The sequence below is a fragment of the Chelonoidis abingdonii genome, chromosome 6, assembly GCF_003597395.2.
Source record: "Chelonoidis abingdonii isolate Lonesome George chromosome 6, CheloAbing_2.0, whole genome shotgun sequence".
NCBI lineage: Eukaryota > Metazoa > Chordata > Testudines > Testudinidae > Chelonoidis > Chelonoidis abingdonii.
In genome coordinates, this window is record NC_133774.1 from 78,069,846 (window position 1) to 78,089,909 (window position 20,064).

The following is a 20,064-nucleotide window of genomic DNA, read 5'->3' on the forward strand; positions in this document are numbered from 1 at the left end:
TTCAGGATGAAAAGGCTCTTAGTCTAGGCACAATTGGTTTTCTGAGATGATTATGTGCAGATATGTATATTTTATGAAAAATATATTTAAAAGGTCGATTGGATTTTTTGATTTTAAAAAAAACCATTTAGAATAAAATATCTGCTCTCTTACCTGAAAGCTTCTCTCAAATAGTATCAATACAGTCTCATCCATTACAATAGCGATCAATGAAGCTGTCCTGCGAAATACATGAGAATTGCTGCCCATTTCTGTGCTTCATATAACTTATATGTTGACTGCTTCATATCTGACATAACTACTGGAGAGTAACTCATAGAGTGAAAATGGAAGAAGTTAAACAGGAGGAAGCAACTCCTTCGACTCCTTTCTTTTCATTAATAAATACACAATGAGCTTCAGTTTGCTAGCAGAGGCTGTGGAAGTGCACTTTGAAGGATGGGGACAATGGTGCATAGTGAAACCTGAACACCCTGAGCACTGTACTAAGCATGGGGAGCGGAAGGAAGTTAGAATGGGCTCTATGCCAGAGGCATGGTGGCAGTCAGGAGCAGTGGGCGGAGGTGGGAATTTAGGGTTTCAGGAGTAGGCAGTGGAGTCAGGGTTGGTCAACTTCAAGAGGAGTGGATGACAGTTGGGGTGCCAGGCATTAGCAGGGGAAAGAGCTGTGTGCTCTGCATGGGGAGTGAAAGGAGCTACTGACACTTGACCTGATCATCCCCGGTTCCTGCCTCCTCCTCCTCAGCCAAATTGGGACAGTGTGGTGATCACTTTACCCCCTGTGGGTCCCTTCCTTGACTCTTCTTCTCTTGTCCCCTCCCCACACTCTCCCTCCCCACCCGCTACCCATTAGCCATGGAGATCCACCTGGCCTGAGCACATGAAACAATTAACCTAAGAATTATTGACAGGGGTGGAAACATAGTTCAGACCCCCCCCCCAGTATTTCTATTGTGGGGATACTAGCCCTGATGGCTTCCCTCCCCCCAGGTTCTACTACGCCTAGCTAGAAGAGGAGCACACAGAAGCATTCATCTAGCTTGAGACTGGTTTTCTTCAGACTGGATCTGTGCCATTCCTGTAAGCTAGAAACTCCAGAAGGAGGGACTTACTTTATTGTGTCCTGTCATTCAATTTATCTTAAATACCAACATTTCATTTTTTATCTTGCTTAAAGATGAAGATTTTTTTTTTCATTTTCTTACTATAAAAGCAGTGGCCAGAGAACTGGTGAGCACCAAAAGCTATATTCCAGACAGACATTAGTCTGATGTACATCTTCCCTAATATTTGGGCTAAACTCCTATATTAGTTGATTTTGTAGAATGACAATAATTACATAGATTCTCAGAGAAGTAGTGTAGCATTTTAAAGTGATCTAACATGCCCACAGTCGCAGTCAGTGGGCAGCTGTTCTTGTCCTAGTCATTGGCTTTCCTTTTTCATAGGGACCTAGACTGTACTGCTGTTCTACAGTATCTATGTAATCTGACTAGGATTTTCTGATTCCAAATGCATACCTACATCCTTATTTCACTGGTGCTGATGGCCAGCAATTTTCACACTTTGGAAAAAAAATGAACATTTTTTTTTGGTGGTTTCCTCTAAAACTTACAAGTTATTGCAGTCAGAGATGAATGAAAAAATGACTCCATCATTCTTGTCTCTCAAGTGCTTTCTGTAAATAGACAATTGACCATTGAAAATCATGACTGTTCTGGTTCTGACTCCTGTTTTGCTCATGTAAGAAAACTTGGACTTTGATAGAGAATTCAGAGTTCATTTTTAAGACCGTTTATGGAAATACATGATGAAAAAAAGTTTCTTACAGCATATATCAGGTAGTTTGAGATTAGTACATTGTGAATGTGTACATTCAACAGTTTTCCATTGAATAGTTGTTAGTTAACTGCTAGAATTGTTTGCTGGAATAGATAAAATTTCAATATAATCTCCAAACACCAATCTGATCAGTGATATTCATTTTACATTTGTAGGCTTCATGTACAATACAGTCCCCTCACAAATTGTCACTGCCATATCCACAACTTAGTTTTGAATGTTGTAATATATGCAACTAGCACTAAGGACCGGATCCAAAGCCCATTAAAGATGATGTAATGAATCCTATTGAGTTCACTGAACTTTGGATCAGGCTCAAAACTCTCTTTTCAGAAAAGCACTTAAACTCATGCCTGCTGTTAGGCTAAATAATAGGGGTGGATTGCTAAACTGGGGGCCTAGATTAGTACAGGGGTTCTTGATCTGGTTTTGTGTTAGCATATAGAATCAAGCTTCTCTTTAAAATTCATGTCTTAATTCAGTGAACTTTGTATTTTCAGAGACTACAGCTAATGTCATACGACACTGGAAGAGAAGCCTGGTGTTTGTGGGTGGGCTGCAGGAATAAAGTCAAATTTCCCCTGTTGAAAAACAAAGGCAATCATCCTCAAGACTAGTAGACTGATTATATAAATGCATGTGTACAGTACTCTAGCTAAGGTTACAATGTAAGCCCCTTAGAATTTATGATAAAGTCAAATATTCATTTTAAATGACTTTGCATTGGGGTGAAAGTAACTTAAAGGACCTACCGCTATGCAGGGCAGCCGGGGTCCTGTGCAAGGTGGGGGGGGGGCTCTCCACCGTGGAAGGGGTGGGGCCTCGGTGGAAGGGGCGGGGCTGGGGCCATACTCCCCTCCAGCCCTTCAGTGTTGCCCAACCTGTGCCACCCACGCAGGGCCGGCTCTAGCAATTTCACCGCCCCAAGCATGGTGGCACGCCGTGGGGGGCGCTCTGCCGTTCGCTGGTCCTGCGGCTCCGGTGGACCGCCTTCAGGAATTTCTGTGGATGGTCAGCTGGTCCCGCGGCTCCAGTGGACCTGCCACAGGCGTTTCTGCGGAGTGTCTGATGGTCCCGCAGCTCTGGTGGGAGTGTCTGCGGGAGGTCCACCGGAGCAGCGAGACCAGCGGACCGTCCGCAGCCACGCCTGCGGAGGTCTACCGGAGCTGCCTGCCGCCCTCCCAGCAACTGGCAGAGCACCCCCTGCGGCATGCTGCCCCAAGCACGCGCTTGGCACGCTGTGGCCTGAAGCCGGCCCTGCACCAATGGCTCTGGTGGCTATTTAAAGGGCCTGGGGCTCCAGCTGCTGACACGATAGCAGTGGCTAGGAGCCCTGGGCTCTTTAAATCACAACCAGAGCCCCGGGATAGTGAAGGATGGGAGCCCTTGGGCTCTGGTGGCGATTTAAAGAGCCTAGGGCTCCAGCCACTGCTGAGAGTCCCAGGCCCTTTTGAATTGCTGGACCTTGGGGCAGCTGCTTCTTTTGCATCCCCCGCCCCTGCCCCAGCAGCCCTGCCTATACAGTGCTTAAAGCACTGCCACGGCAGCACTTTAATGTCAGCTGTGTACTGGTCTGTACTGGCAGCCACTTTCTTACTGGTACACCGTACTAGCTTACTTTCACCTTTGCTTGGCATACAGATTTTTTTAAATGCTGATTTATGGCTTAAACCTCAAACATTGTAATCAGTTTTATGTTTAAAATATAAGTTGTTATAAATGTACAATGTGCCAAAAATCCACCTAACACTCATTTGTGAAATTACGATGATTTATTGAGCCACATTTGTACATAAACTGAGCAATAACAGCTGAAAGGGCTTAATTAAATGGGCTATTTAGGCATGCCTCAGGAGCATTATGTTGAGATTGAAAACTGTGGGCAAACTGATTCAGCTGTCCTGAAGTTCATCAATGGCCTTTATTAAGACATGTCCCTCAGTATGATAGTGTTATCCGATGGGTATAGAACAATCATAGATGCTGTTGTTAAACAATATATTCATATTGCCCATTAATATTTAAACAAGTAAGATCGTCTAAGAATTCTAGAGAATGAAAAGAAAAAGTGAAATTGGATTCAGTGCTCCTGTTTAGTTCTGGTGTGACCTAGTTTGGTGTGATTAGGGATGGGGGTCGGGAGAACTGTCCCTGGGAGTTATAAATGAGAGATACTGCAAAGGCAAGGAAAAGCTTAGAAGCCACAGTTCAGAGAGAACATGCATTGGCAGAGGATATTTAGAGAAGGAGAAAGACTCTGCCTCAGACCTAGATTGAGAGAGGGGATGCTTCTTAAGGAGGGAACACTGATTTCCTTGAATGAGCAGTGGAGCTAGATCAGGCTGTCGAAAACCGAAAATAGTTGGGAGTCACCTACAAACATCCTTAAATCATACAGCCACTGCTAAAGAGGGTAAAGGCTGCCAACAGTAGAGGGAGAGGTCTGCTGGCTCTCTGAGCTGGAGAGCTGAAGCTGGAGGATATGGAAGGAGGGTTGGGTGAGATGCTACTGTCTCCAGGGCTAGACTCGGACTTGAGAATGAAACTGGGCATAGAAGCATCCCCTCTAGAGAGCCTAGGATGAGGTATAGTGAGAGACACTGGAGCTGTACTTGGTGTTGATGGACTGTGCTGGGGAATTCTGGGTTTTGGTTGTGGGACGTCTCTTTATGTTTATGGTCCTTTTTCGGTAATAAATCAACCTCATTAGGGCTATTTATACTTAGAAAGCTTTTCTGGAGTCTCTTCCTCAACTGGCTCAGCCTGCTCTGCCTTTGCTTCCCTTCCATCTGTACCTCTACAACCAACTTGCTGGATGATTTTTTCTGGCAAGGACTTTATTGTGCTTAAACTATCATTGGTACACAAAGTGTCCTATCCTGATACAATTAAAGTCCAATGGAAGTTTAGTTGTATGTACTGTCATAGTGTCTAGAGGCCTCAATGTAGGTTCAGGGACTCAGTATAGGCTCAGGATCATGTGACAGTCTTGGACATGCTTTGTAATACTATAAGATTCCTAATGTGTAACCACTAGTTACTGAGAGACTGTATAAGTTATATTGGAGTAGTAAAATATTTATTATATGCCAACTGTATGCTAGAAAAACAAACAGGAAGGCAAAATGACTCCCTGGAAAAGATACTGGCACAAATTCAAAAGGCAGTGAAGGTACCTATTAAGTCTAAGGATCCTAAATCCTGACTCCAATGAAGCTGCAAACCTTATTTTGCCAGGCTGGAAGCCCAGAGAGCAAAAGAATGCTGATCGGTTAAGAAGCCCCTATTAGGAGTGAATGGGAAGGTCAATTAGCAGCAGCTATTCAGAATCACAGAGTCTGAGAAGTTAGGCTTTTCCCTGGATCTGGGGAACAGTAAGCCTTGGAGAAAGGCAGGGATTTGTATAAACTGGTTTATGGTTTTCCAATATGTTTTGTATAAATATTTTTGTTCTAAATAAATGATACTTTAGAGAAAGGCATCTGTTACTGGATACTGTCCCTGTTCCCAGAGGGAAATGAACTGCTGGTACTTTTCTAAGCTTGGGTTATCATGGTTGATCACAGGCCTGCTGCACAGACTCTGGTCTGAGAATGAGAGAATTGGTGACTCCACCCTAAGATTGCTGACAGCCAGGAGACTAACACCTGAGAGGTAGTGAGCTTGAAGAGACCAGGAGGGGCATAAGTGCCGTAAGCCCTGTAATTGACAGTCCTTGTCTGTAGTAGCTAACGGTCTAAAGTGAAGCAAGTCTGGGTTACAAATTTCCATTTGGCAAATAGAGCATTTTAATTGTATTTATTTTTATGTATATTATCTATACAGTGCCTAAAATGTACTTGACAAAATGTACACAAACATGGTTTACAATCTAAATATAGACAAAACACAATGAATATAAGAGAACAGGAAGATGAAAGGAATATGTACCCATATAGACTTGAATGAATACCCTAAAAACCAAAGGCTTAGGAGGCAGCTCCACAAAATCAGTGAATCAGACTTTATTATTGTAGTACCAAGAGAGGAATTAATGGAAAAACAGAACAGACTCTAGAGGAACATCAAATTTCCACATAAAATCAATCCTGTCACAATCTGTGTGTTTCAGTTAAAATTTCATTGCAGGAGACTGATACTGCCTATCTCCCCTTAACGTGTCTTTTGGGGCTTTTTTAAATACAAAAACAAAAGGATGGAAATAAGAGTAGATTTATAAGCCATCTCTCATGAACATAAAATGTAAAGTCAGGACACAGAGTAGAAAGTGTCATCGCAGCAGACTGCTTTATCTCTCATCAGTTTCATTGTGCTGCCACTCTGATGTTCCCTGTCATTTTCATGATCAGTGTCTTGAAACTGACGGGGGGCATAACTGGTGATAACATGGCTTTTTTTCACTCTCTTTTCTTGTTTTTGTTTAGCATTAGGTGAGACTGTCCATTGACATAATTTCTGCAGAATGAGACTCTAAATACCATGTTGAATCTAATGGACCCAATCCAAGTTACCCATAAATTGGATGGACACAGATACTTCAGGAACTTATAGAGCAATAGCAACAGCCATAAGAAGTTATTTCATATTTACTCTTAAACTAAATATGATAAGGGAGATGAACTCTTAGCTGTGTTTATTATAATATAAGTGAACATTAGTGCTGTAATCACAATGGGACATAATTATGAGGTTTAGGTAGAAAATGGGGTCTGAAATCAAACTTTCTCAAACTCTGGTGTTCTGGTGTTCCTATAAAGGCCCATCTCTCATTAAATGTTGGCAGAGAGCACTATTACAAGGAAACTTTGAATTATTCACTTTAAATAAACTATCAGGAGAATTTAGCCTCTTATTTCTCTTCACAAGCCAATGCTGACTTTTATGGATATGTTCAATGGTAAGTATTTGCCAAAAGCTTAATCTATGGTTGGGTGTTACTGCTTATTTGTTTCCAGTACAGCCCATGATATGTTAAGTGGTATGCTATTATAAATGAAAGCATGATCACAAATCCTAACAATATGAAAAATATAAGATAGGCAGACAAAGGAAAGGCTTCAGTAACTGTTCCCAGTGAGGCGGGGAAACATAGTAAAATATATCTAGTTGTTGCATACCTCAACAGACGCCACCTTGTCTGTTCCCTGTCCCTATTACTGAGATAGTCAGTACAGTCTAAATTTGATCAATCTTCTTGGCACTATAGATAAAAACTACTAAGAAATAACTTATAAAAGTGTGTGACTTGGATTGGAGCACATAAGTATATTTATTCCATGGTAAGTGTGCTTGACAATATTAGAAACCCAGATAATGCAACAAAAAGTAGAGTAAAGTACTAAGGAGAAAGTAATAAATTACTGAGTATCTGGAATATGAAGCAGAAGAAAAACTAAGAAACGGTGAATAGTTTACTTTTAGCCGACTACCATCAATGTTGTCAATAAATAGTTTCTGAAATAAAGTGCATGTGTTCTAGGATCATATCACTTAAAGAGGACAGGAATTGAAGATGAAAGATACAGCAATATTACTGTACTTCATTTGCAATGATAGATATGGTATCTCTTAAGAAATCAGTTGACTCCTCTTTAAAATCAAGTTCATGAGAGAAGGAATATGTATTCTGCACTTCAATAATGGGGCAGGGATTTCAGAAAAAGATCCCGTATTATGAGATGCTTTATCAAGAAGAATAAAGCTGTAAGGTGCATACAGAGTTCTCAAGGGTTAGAGTTGCAGGATACACATTAACTATCAAAGACTGCTCTATTTATTGGCCCTATTAGAATACTTCAAAAAGCTCAACCATGACCTCCTCAGCTGATGGTGGAAAAGGACCTGTATGGATAAGATAAGATTTATATGGACCACATCTTCTCTCATAAGGATTCCACAGGAGTTATTTGGGGTGCTAAGTTGTCTGGAATTCCCATGCTCTTTTCTTGGAGTGGAGAGCTTTATCTGTGGTTTGGGCCAAGGGTAGTCAATAGGAAGACCATGGGCCAAATCCAGATTTCCAGATGCTTTTGAATGGACTGAAATCTTTTTATTTATTTTTTAGGATTATTTTCTCTAGAATCTGGACCTTGATTATACCTTGGCCAAGAAATCTGGACCTTGACAGAAAATAGACTACCCTTCCTTACACCCTTTAGATCCCTTCTACAATGAGTTTTTGCTCTTGAATAACTACAACATGTGCATCTCTCACCTGGCAGACTAAAACCAAACCACACAACCAAAATAAAGAACAATTAAGTAAACACTAAGGAAAACTTACTAAGTTGCTAACCACAATAGTTATACTGCATTATACTCCCATTATATATCTCTGATGTCTAACATGAGAATGCTAACTCAGCCAATGAACAGAGACACCCACCGTTGGTCCCCGAGTTGTTGTATTTCAATGACCCTTGTATATGAAAAGTATTCACTGTGAAATATTGGCACATTGAACTCAATAGGAGATTTGTCACTAACTGTTGTGGAGTTAGTGTTTCACCCCTAATGTCTAGCAATGACTCATTATATACTTCCATAGAAATACATTCAGCTTCGGGAGGTGCAGGAAGGAACAGCTCTGCCTGTGAAGACACAATGAAATTACAACATAACTCGGTGTAAAAAGGGGAGTAGGGAAGTAGGGTGAGGGCAGTAGAGGATGGCATTAAAAACTGGGAGTGAAATACTTGTCTTTGGGGAGCATAATTTCAAAAGTACTACAAATCATGTATTTTGTTTTGTTTTACCTTTTAAATTTTAAAAATAAAACACATAAAAAGACCATCATTAGCTGCAAGAGTAGTAAAACCTTATCTATCCATGATTTAATCATACCTATGAGTTTCTTGATTGTGCATGTATTGCCAGGATCTGGTGGGATGATTCATATGGGACAGTTGGCTTGTCTGCTTGGATACTTGTGTGGACTAACATAATTGAATTAAGTTAAACCTTACTGAATTATGTTTAATATCTTTGAGGTCTATTGGATTAAAATATAATTGTGTATGTTATGGTATTGTATGTAACTCCTGTAGGAGGAGGGGGATGCTAATGTCATTCCTTAGAGAAAGATAGGAAATATTTGGTCTTCTGAGTAAGACTGCATGCTTGCTTTGATCTGAAACTGTGATGAACTTGAAACTACAAGGAAACCCCTTGAGTGGGATACTGAAGGACTGTCTTCTGAGAGCCCATATTAGAGTTAGTGTGATCTCTGGTAATCTACATGCATTCTAATAAGATCATCTTATTGGTTTTTAATATATTTTTTGTGTAGGTCCTTATTTGAGGAGCCTTTGAATCCATCAGAGGTATTCTGATTAGACAGACCTCTGTGTACTGGCTTCGACTGGCTGAAAAGCCAGTGATGGTGCCTTCTGGGACTTGACTGAGCTTCTGTGTGGAAGAGGCTGCTGAGAAGTTGTGGAGGGTTCCATTTTGGGCTGGGGAGTTAGAACTGAGCGCTGCTGCTTCCCTTGTGGTTTGGGCCAAGGAAAAGCTGTGACAGCTCTGTTGCTGAGCTGCTGAGTTTGAAGACATGAGACCAGGGTTAAGACTACACTGCAGCTGAACACTTGTTAGTGTGGAACCCTAGCTCACAGTTTCCTTCCCCACTGTTAGGCATTGAGAGTGAAAGCTGGAAACTGTTGGTAGTGCAGCAAATTTGAATCTGGCTCACAGCTGATTGATGAAAGTGCGTTACCCAGGGCTATGGTCTCTGGATTGAAGATACAGTGTTAAGAATCAGTTTGGCTATATCAAGTACAAGAAGAAAGGAGGGGGAGATTCATTGTATGGCAAGAATCAGGGATTATTGGTCTCTGATATAACAAGTGTTATTGCCAGCTAGTACTGTATGATCCAAGCTGGTCCCAGTACAAAAAATCGCCACATTCCTTTTTTTTCTTTCATTTGGGCTGCCTTTGCCAGACATAGTACTGGTCTGAATTCTTGCATGCCCAGTATGCTGGTAATAGAAAGAGGACCTAGCACTATAAACTTGAGGGAGAGTGCATGCTCAAGGATAGGGTGGATCTGCATATAATGCTAATAATGTGGGTTAGGTTTATGTTGCTTTTGAAAGCTCCAGCCTTTAGCTGTGCTATAGCAGTACTATCTACTGACATGGTACAGTTTAACAACTTTACCTATATTAATCGGTTGCATTTTCTATTATATGTTGCTAGGATAACATTTAAATAAAACTATCTTAGTTCTATTTTTGGTGATTTATTGCCTGAATAAGATCCATTATTTATATTTTCATTCCTGGAGGAGACGGATGTACATTCCCAGGTGTATACAGTGCCTGTTCAGATGAAGGCACTGCCAAGTATAAACATTGATACAAGTAAGAGGACTACTGTTCTGCAATATTTTAAGGATGTTTGTTTCATACAACTCTGTAAAAACAAAGGAGACAGAAGTGACAGTAATTACCACAGAAGGTAATCTGAACATTGCAGGAAAAATTGTATGCTGTATTCTTTTACCTAGACTTCAGACATTAGCGGAGATAATCTATCTTAAGGGCCAGCGAGGCTTCCTCTAAGAAAGGTCCTCCATAGACATTATCTTCTCTGTAACAGAACTGCACGAAAAGTGCTGAAAAAATTACTCCACTGTATGTCTCTCTTTTATAGATTTAACAAAAGCCTTTGACATGGTTAGCTGGTGAGGGCTTTACTTTGTCCACCTATATTACTAAGCCTTGTGAAATCCTTACGCGGTGACATGAAGGCAACAATTAACCATTTAAAACCTATTAATCATGTGCTAACCATTATATCCTATTTATGAATCTACCCCTAATATCAAGTGTGGCTGTATATGGACAAATACTTCTATCAATGGAGACAGGAACGAAAGGCTAGTTTGTTTGTTTTTTGCATTGTTAAAAAGAACAGATGAGATTTAGTGAGCAAGGCTTGAATATAGGGAGATAAGAAGTAAGAATAGTTACAGATTACACCCCAGTTATAGACCTTTGAGACAAGATTAGTGGAGGTGTTAGCTGTCATAAATAAGAGGCAGGAGGGGGATTAGGAAGAAAGAAATACAGGTTTTGAGACTGAGTTTGAGGCACAAGGCAATGTGTGCATATTTGGTAACCTTTCACTTTTTTTAAAAATCCCTTCTATCATAGCTTTATGTAGTTAGCCCCTAATAGAAGTACTGGATGAAGTGTTATGTAGATAGTGCTCATAAACCAAGTTTAGAAGACCTTAATTACATAAATGAAATTATGTGCACCAAAACAATGAAAATAAATGTTTGTTAATGTAATGATGTTCCTTTCCCCCATGCCTCTTGTGGCTTTAAGCAGACAATCTAGTTTTACATTCTTAATATGAGATCAAAGGTGAAAATAGGATTACTTCATTATATTCCTGCCAAGTTAGACTTTCATCTTCAATCTAACATCTCTATAATCCTTCTGGAGACTTTATCCGTTTTCTTAAATTCCTATTAGAGTGCTAAACTGTGCTTATAAGTATTTTATCACTTGTTCTTTGTAAATTTCATATCTATAAATTACGTAAGTCCCAGAAAATGCAGGTGGCTACTGCTAAAGCTCATTGAATTTCTGTAATTTTGGGTGAAATGATTCTACAAAAAATGTTCTCTTGAAAATACAAGTTGAACATAAGAGACTTGATTCACCCCTGCTTTACTGCTATCTTAAATTGATAAAACTTGAAATAGTGAAGTTGGAGTAAATCCATTCTCAAGAGCTAGAATCAGAAGTAAGTCTAGAGGAGAACAACTTTAATTACTAAAAGGGGGAAAATAATAAATGTAAACTTCCCTTTTTTGAGTTTAAATGCAAACTAAATTTCATTAAACTGAAATTTGGAAAACTAAGTACAGCTCTAATCTAGAATGAGTCTGATGGTGACGTAATCCTGTTTTCTTGCCCTTTCAATGTCAGTTTATTCTCCCTTCTAATCTACCTAAGAATTATTTAGATTCTTTAGTTAGACGTAGTCAGTTACTTAGACTTGCACTATCTATCAATGTGTAAATTATAGTCCACTCATTATAAATAATATTTGAATATAACTATCCAAATTGTGGTCCATTGGCACATGTAAGGAAACTAACAGGACATAAGAAGATAAAGTACATCACCTCTTATTTAAGGTACATTGTCTGGCTGATCAACATGTAGATGACACCAAGGTGGACACCCTTTCTTTTCATTTAGACTTCCATATTTGGGTGACAGTAGTTCTGCTGAGCAAAAGGGAGCCTAAATTAGTGTAAAATGACTTAAATTTACCGTACTGTAAATATACACATTTCTGAAACTGGCCCAAATTGTTGTCAGCTGTATGTGATTAAATTGTTTTGGCTGTACCCTAAAGTTTTTAATGAAGAAAGATTTAACATGGTCAATAATTGAAACAGGAGATTTTTGTCAATTCCAAAGCTACCTCATAAGAATTAATACAAGAAAGTTGCTGAATGTGCATGCTCTGTTTAATCTCTGGTCTGACAGCTTGTCAAAATAAATTACATATGATCATACAAGGCACTAAGGGGTCAGCGAAGATATTAGTAGGACCTCCAAGAGACTGCAAGGATAATGTATAGACAGAAGAGACTGATGGTAAAAAAAATCCAAAAATAAAAAGAAAATCAGTTTTTAGTGTGCACAATGGTCAATGTGGGGCACAAACATACACTTCTCAATGAATGAAGAAATATTGAATGAAATCAACATTGTGCCAGAATAACTGACTCTAAGGCCTGGTGTGCACTATGATTTTAGGTCAAATTTAGCAGCATTACCTCGATTTAAGTCTGGACCCATCCACACGATGAAGCCCTTTTTTTCTGACTTAAAGGGCTCTTTAAATCGATTTCTTTATTACACCTCTGGTGAGGGGATTAGCACTGAAATAGGCCTTGCCAGGTCGAATTTGGGGTAGTGTGGACATAATTCAATAGTATTGGCCTCCAGGAGCTATCCCAGAGTGCTCCATTGTGACCACTCTGGACAGTGCTCTCAACTCAGATGCACTGGCTAGGTAGACAGGAAAAGGTCCACAAACTTTTGAATTTCATTTCCTGTTTGGCGAGCTGATCAGCACAGGTGACCATGCAGAGCTCATCAGTATGATGTGCACATTGCCTGGCCCACATTTTGTGAGAAGTCTATGTCCATGTCTATGTCGTTATCACTCTTGTCACCATGCTGCCATCGCCTCCTCGTCTGGTTTTGCTTTTGCAACTTCTGGGTCTGCACTGAAAAAAGGCGCGAAACAATTGTCTGTCGTTGCTCTGATGGAGGGAGGGGTGACTGACGACATGGCTTACAGGTAATTAAAATCAACAAAAGGGGTGGCTTTGCATCAAGGAGAAACACAAACAACTGTCACATAGAATGGCCCCCTCAAGGATTGAACTCAAACCTCTGAGTTTAGCGGGCCATTGATTTCACTAAACAAATTGGGTCAATTTCTTGTTTTGATTCACTCCATCTATCTTTTACGTCTTAGGCTGCCAGAAGATGGTGCAGTATGACTGCTAGCCATCGTCATTTCCTGGGTGCTTGGCAGAAAATGGGAATGACCTAGCTGAGTCACTCCCATGTTTGCCCAGGCGCCCCTAACAGACCTCACCGAGGTTGGCTAAAAGAGCACCCAGGAGTACGATGATGATGACTACCAATCATAATGCACCATCTGCTGTCAAAAGGCAATGAGCTGCTGCTGTGTAGCAATGCAGTCCCACGTCTGCCAGCACCCAGGAGACGTACAGTGAGGTGAGCTGAATGGGCTTCATGCTTGCTGTGGTATGGTGTCTGCTCAGGACACCCAGGAAAAAAGGCACAAAACCATTGTCTGCCATTGCTTTCATGGAGGGAGGGAGGGAGAGGAGGGCCTGACAACATGTATCCAGAACCACCCGCAACACTGTTTTTGCGCCATCAGGCATTGGGATCTCAACCCAGAATTGTAATGGGTAGTGGAGACTGCGGGTATTGTGGGATAGCTACCCACAGTTCAACGCTCTGGAAGTCTATGCTAGCTTCGGTACTGTGGACGCAGTCTGCCGACTTAGAGCATTTTGTGTGGGGACACACACAATGGACTGTATAAAAACGATTTCTAAAAAAAGACTTCTAAAAATTCAACCTAATTTCATAGTGTAGACATACCCTTAGGGCCCAGATGGGATTCACATAGAACTATGAAGGAATCAAAAATAGAAACAAAGTGGAAAAAAATCTAAGCAGGTGTATTTAATTATTTCTAAGTGGAAGGAAGAATGGATTGAAAGAATCAAATGTACCATTCCTACTTCATAAGAGCGGTCAGAGGATCCTGGAAATTAGTGACCTATAAACCTGAATTCAGTAGGGGAAAAGATCAAGCAATCAGCTTACAAAGGATTGAGAGGAATGTCTAGAAAACTGCGTTAAAAATTCTCATATGGGTCCAAAAAAAGAGAGTATGTTTCATAAACTGGATAGACTTTTAAAAACTCTAACAAACAGTCATGGAAAGATGGCTGAATCAGCAACAGTACTATACTTTTCAAAATCTTCTGAAGTAGTCTCATATATAAGGTTGGTAATTATTAATTCAGAAACATCACCTCCTGAAGCATACAAGCATGTGTTGGTCGAACTGAGCGTGTATTTCACAGCAAACAACTGAATAGAATGTAGCCTTCCCTTTTCAGTGTATTAAAAAACAGAGTGGTTTGATTTAACAGTATCCATATTCTATATTCAAAAATAGGCTGTATTGGTTACTTGGTTTGGTCACATAAGCCACATGGTGATATTTCTGTTTCACGATTAGATGAATATAACTTCAATAAAACTCTTCAAAGTTCACTAATAATGAAGGTTTTAATAGCTCAGGGAAATGTAACACGTTAAGGACAGGCAGTTTAAAAAAAAAGCTGGATCAGGAAACTTCAGAAAATGTAATACTAGAAGTTCAAATTCAGATTTTTGAGAAAAATGATTGAAAATACAGGAGAAAATATTAAATTCTTGATTTTCCCTTGTCCCTGGTCTTTGGAAGAATTATAGTGATGGTGAAAACATTTCAAATATTGAAATTTTAATTAAAAATAGTAAAGGGGAAATTTTGGGGGGGAAAAAAAAAACCTTCACATCTCCTTCGCAGCCCACCTTGGTTTTCAGCCAGCTGTATTTCCAGCAAAACAGCACATTAAAAATGAATCTATTGCAAGACATACTGGCAGGATGCAGAATTGAAATGTTTTCTCATGACTTTCACACACAAAGCAACTGTATCCTTGCACACTCCTAGCTGTGAATGGTCTGATTTAACTGCCTCTGTACCAGGGTTTAAGTGTGTGTGGACAACAAGCTTTAATGAAATTGGTTAAAAAAAAATAGCAGGAAAAAAGAATACATGATCAAGTCAGAACAACCTGCTGATGTGACAACATTGTTTTTCAATGTTAACTGATAGACCTATTCATAGATGTAAGAAATAGGTTAGTAAGACTAAATCATTTTAAGGATGATATTCTGCTCAACATAAATTTTAAATTGTTGATTACCTGTAAACTGCTGTATGTTATGTCCTCTATTTTCTATAAAATACAGGATAAATGTTCTATTCTTCTCTGGCTTAACATGGTTCAGCGTTATATGTCCATATGGAAAGGAAAATGTGAAAGTGAAGAACTTGAGATCTAATCAATTTTGTCAGTTGTTGTAAAACCATCTGTCAATGAATATGAATGAAGCATGACATGAATTGATATTCCTTTGTTTCTCAGTCTGGGAGCTTAGCTTATAGTAGCCATATCTGTTGATTGTATTGATGTATTGGGTATATGCTATTTCTATTAATAGGAATTTCCAGTTAACATTTGGAGTTGTGCTCATAGCCTCTGTTGTGGATAGTTGGCGCTCTTCTGACACTTGTGCAATGGACTTTACAGTTTGTCCATTCTGAGGCATTTCTGCACCATTATCAGTGTTCTCAGCTCTTGATTTAACTGCATTCATTTATTTAAAGTTTGATTTTTTTTTAAATTCAATTCATTTGATTTATTGTAGTATTATATTTTAATAATACTTAGCATATCCGTAATGCTCACATCTTCAAAGTACATGAAAACAGTAATTAGACAACCTTTGTGCAATTTTATATTTCATGTAAATGTAATGCCAAACAAAGAAAAGTTTCATTGGTTTATCTTTAATTCACTGGTTTCCAGGTTTCTAGTAATTTACATTTAAACTACATATTATAAATTTGCATTTCTGAATTTAAAACATACGCATAATTATGTTCTTAACTTTCTTTCATTTTCTGCTTTATTTCTGTTGCCTCAAAAGATAACAAACAAACCAAATGTATACTTTAAAAAGCCATTTAAGTATTCTGATCAAATTTCTATTTGCATATTCTTCCAGTTAATAGAGACATTGACAACAACAAACATCCAGCAACTTTAGTCCCATATTCAACCGTATCATAAAACATCATAGCTGAATCTCTAGCTCCTCTACCTAGGAACTGCCTCCCCCATCCCTCGCCTTTAAAATGCTTGAAGAAGATTGGTTCTACAACATGTTTGGAGGGTTAACACATCTGGGTTCTAGAAAACCAAGGAAGGAAGTAAATTCCAGAACTGAGGATTCCTCTTGGATAAAGTCATACCAGCAGCTTGCCTGTTTGTATGGAGGGTGCTCCTGCTCAAGTGCCTCTATTGATATCAATAGTGTAGTATGGTCCAGTGAGAGAGGCATTTCCTCAGGTAAAGGAAACTATAGCTATTTAGGGTTTTATGAGTGAAGACCACACTTTTGAATAGTACCAGGAAACTTACTGGAAACTAGTGGATTTGTCAGAGTATCTGTGTATTAAGCTTTGTGTACACTACTCAGCAAATGGGTAGCTGTGTTCTGTACTAACCTGTGGATCTACTGGATAGCCCTCTTTACAGTGTCTTCTAGTATTCAAGTCTGGAGGTGACATAGCCATGAATATTGATTGTAAAGTCCCCATTATAGTGAATAATTGCACTCTTCTATAGATGAAAAATGCCTTTTTTGAGTCTCCTTTTTTTGACTACCTTTACTTGCTCATCCAGTTTGTTGCCCTCATCTCACCAGCTAGTGCTCAACTTTGACATTTTCTGGAGAAATCCTCATTCACTCTCTGACTTCACAAAGTCCCAAGGTTACTGTTTCTGCTGCACTAATTGATTTTAATGTGCTGGATATTCACCTAATCCTGAATACATTGTGGCCCCTGATTCATCAGCTCTCCTAACATGATACCCTCCCTGCCTCTCCCCCGCAACCCATCAGAGTGCTTGAGGCAGAAGAATTTTCCTCATATAGGAAATAGTATAACCATTCAAGTATTTCAGTCTACACTTGCTAGTGAATGCAGAAGTCCTAACATGTTCATGGTCACCAGCATTACAGGCAGTTAACATATCTGGAGAAATCAGTACACTTTATCTTCTCCTCTTGCAACAAGAACTTTATATAACTATGCAAATAGTGCAGTATCCTTAAATACCAATGGTTCAGAAACCACAACGTCTAAAGACTACAGATATTACCAGAGTCGACTTGCATGACCACCTCCAGAAAACAGATTGTCTTTTCCAGAGACAAACAAAATCTCCACCAACAATTGCCCTAGTATATCCCAGCTGGCCTTCACTAAGGAACATGAATCCAACTCACAGATTGGGGAATGAAGCATTCCTAGCAATCCCAGCAGCTCAGTGCATGAAAAAGGACTAAGCTCAAGCCATGAAGAACTAGCATTTGCCCCCTCCAGTTATTACCCTCTAGCCACAGATGTAGACAACTTAAATCACTGAAATTTAAACTTTTTTTTTAATCTATGAAGTAACTTCTAATGAAAGAAATTAAACAGTATCAACAATTGGCAGCAAAGTAGATTCACAAAGGTTTGCTGTTAGAGACTTTCCAGATGCTACGAGGGAGTCAAAGGAACATACAGAATTTTTAGAATTGTATGAGCCAGTCAATAAGATTCTGCCAGAGACTTACACCATCAGAATTCCAGCCATTTTCTTTTACTATTGTAGTGCCTCGGAGCCCTAGTCATAGACCAGGATTTGACTGGGCTAGGCACTAAGTAAACACGGGGGGAAAAGACTCCCAGCCCCAAAGAGCTCATAACTTAACTAGAAGACAGACAACAGGCAAATGTATTCCTCTAAGGAAACAATGGGACAGTATTTCTGAGTATGATAGGTAGTGGTCTCATATAATCTATCAGTCATCAATAACCATAGTGTACTGTGAGGGCCAAGCCTCAGAGGGTGGTCACTGCTTTAGTCATTATCTGTATATCAGTAATCATCATTTCATGTACTGTACCCTTACCAAAAATCTTATCTATGATTTTTACACACAGCCCATCTGCTTGTTAAAGACTGCATTAAAACTGAGTAAGAACTTTAATATTGTTGTGATATTATGCAATAAAGGTGATTCCATCTCTTTGGATCACTGTGGGCATGTGAATTCTCCCATTGAAATCAACATTTTGCCACCAATTTTAATGAGGGTACATCCTAACTTTAACTAGCAATACTTAGGGTTGAATGTATATTCCCTACATTTTTTCTCCATCATGTTTTCGTAACTTAGTGCCCAGGTTAACATATTATGATCAATCTGGATAAATCATCTCTCTAACAATGGACACACAGGTACCTGTTCATGCAATATAGGTACTGAATTTTGAAAATGTTAACTTCCTTGTGTTCAGTTTTCTGCAGAAATATGTAATGCAACGTTCTTCTCCTTTGGACCAGAATTTCATTTTTAAAAAGTTTGAAATATTTGAAAAAGGCATAGAGGAATATTTTCACTCAAAACTTTTTTAAAGATCCTTTAAAGCTGTCTTTGGCTGTTGCACTCTCACCTCAAACCATTCTTTTCTTCCCACCAAGGGATCACATACCAATCTCCTGATATTTTATGAAAGAATGTAGGGATCAAAGTGCAAACGTAGTACTTGTTAGATTTAGTGGAAGGAAAAAGCTAACCCCTTTTTAGTAAGATTTGTCTGATGGTAAACTCAAACTCAGAAACGCCTTGTGGTCAAAATGGAAAAATTGCCAAGGGGTCTGATCTGAAGTCAACAGGACTCTTTTCACTGAATTGGATCAGGCCCATATGAACAAACTGTATAAGATAATTAAGCTTGAAATACCTTACCTCATTGTGATAGAAACAAAAAGGGGACAGACTAATGAAATGAAGAGTTGAGTTATAAGAATGTTCAGACAGTAATGGAATATATGTTCTAAGGGAAAGAAAGCTTAGGAAACCAAGGATTTTAGATTTTCCTGGGTCATCTTGTAAATGTCTTTCTATTTCAAATCTTCTCCTTTGAAATGTATGATCTTTCTTTTGCACTCTTTGTAAATCTTCTCTTAAAGTGGAGATGGAGACAAGCAGGCAACATGGTTTCTAGTAGCGTAAAACAATGAATGCATCTATTTCTAGGTATCAATGTGTAAATGCAGTGTTTATAATTTTGGCACTGTAGGCAATGAAAGGAAATGGAAACACCTGGACAAAGCAAAGTCATACCTACAGTTTTACTGGTCAGATGAGGGATTTCAAAATGTATTAGTTACATAGGGCCTGAAGAGTGCACTGAAGTTGGCAGAGAACTTCACACTGAAGCTATTTTCCCACCCATTCAAGAATACAAGAGTCACCGAAGAAGACGACGTTTTGATTACAAGACACGGGATAATCCCATAGGAGACCCCAAACAACAATTCAAAGTTGAATTCTTTAACCAGGTGCTAGATTGTGCAGTGCAGTCAGTTGAAGAACATTTATTCAGCTCAAGGAACACAGCAGTATATTTGGGATGTTGAATGATATTCCAAAACTCCTCACTATACCTGAAGAAGACCTACACCAGCAATGCAGAGCACTAGAGACAATGTTGATACATGACATGCACAATATTGATGCAAGTGATTTCGGTGATGAACGGAAAGACCTTTCAAGATGCATTTCAGCAGGATGAACTCCAAAGGCTATTCTGGAATATATGTACACAAATAAGATGACCACCCTCTTTCCAAATGCTTTTGTTGCTTTACGCGTACTTCTAACACTTCCTGTAACAGTCGCCAGTGGAGAACGCTGCTTCTCCAAGCTGAAGTTAATAAAAACACATCGACGCTCCACAA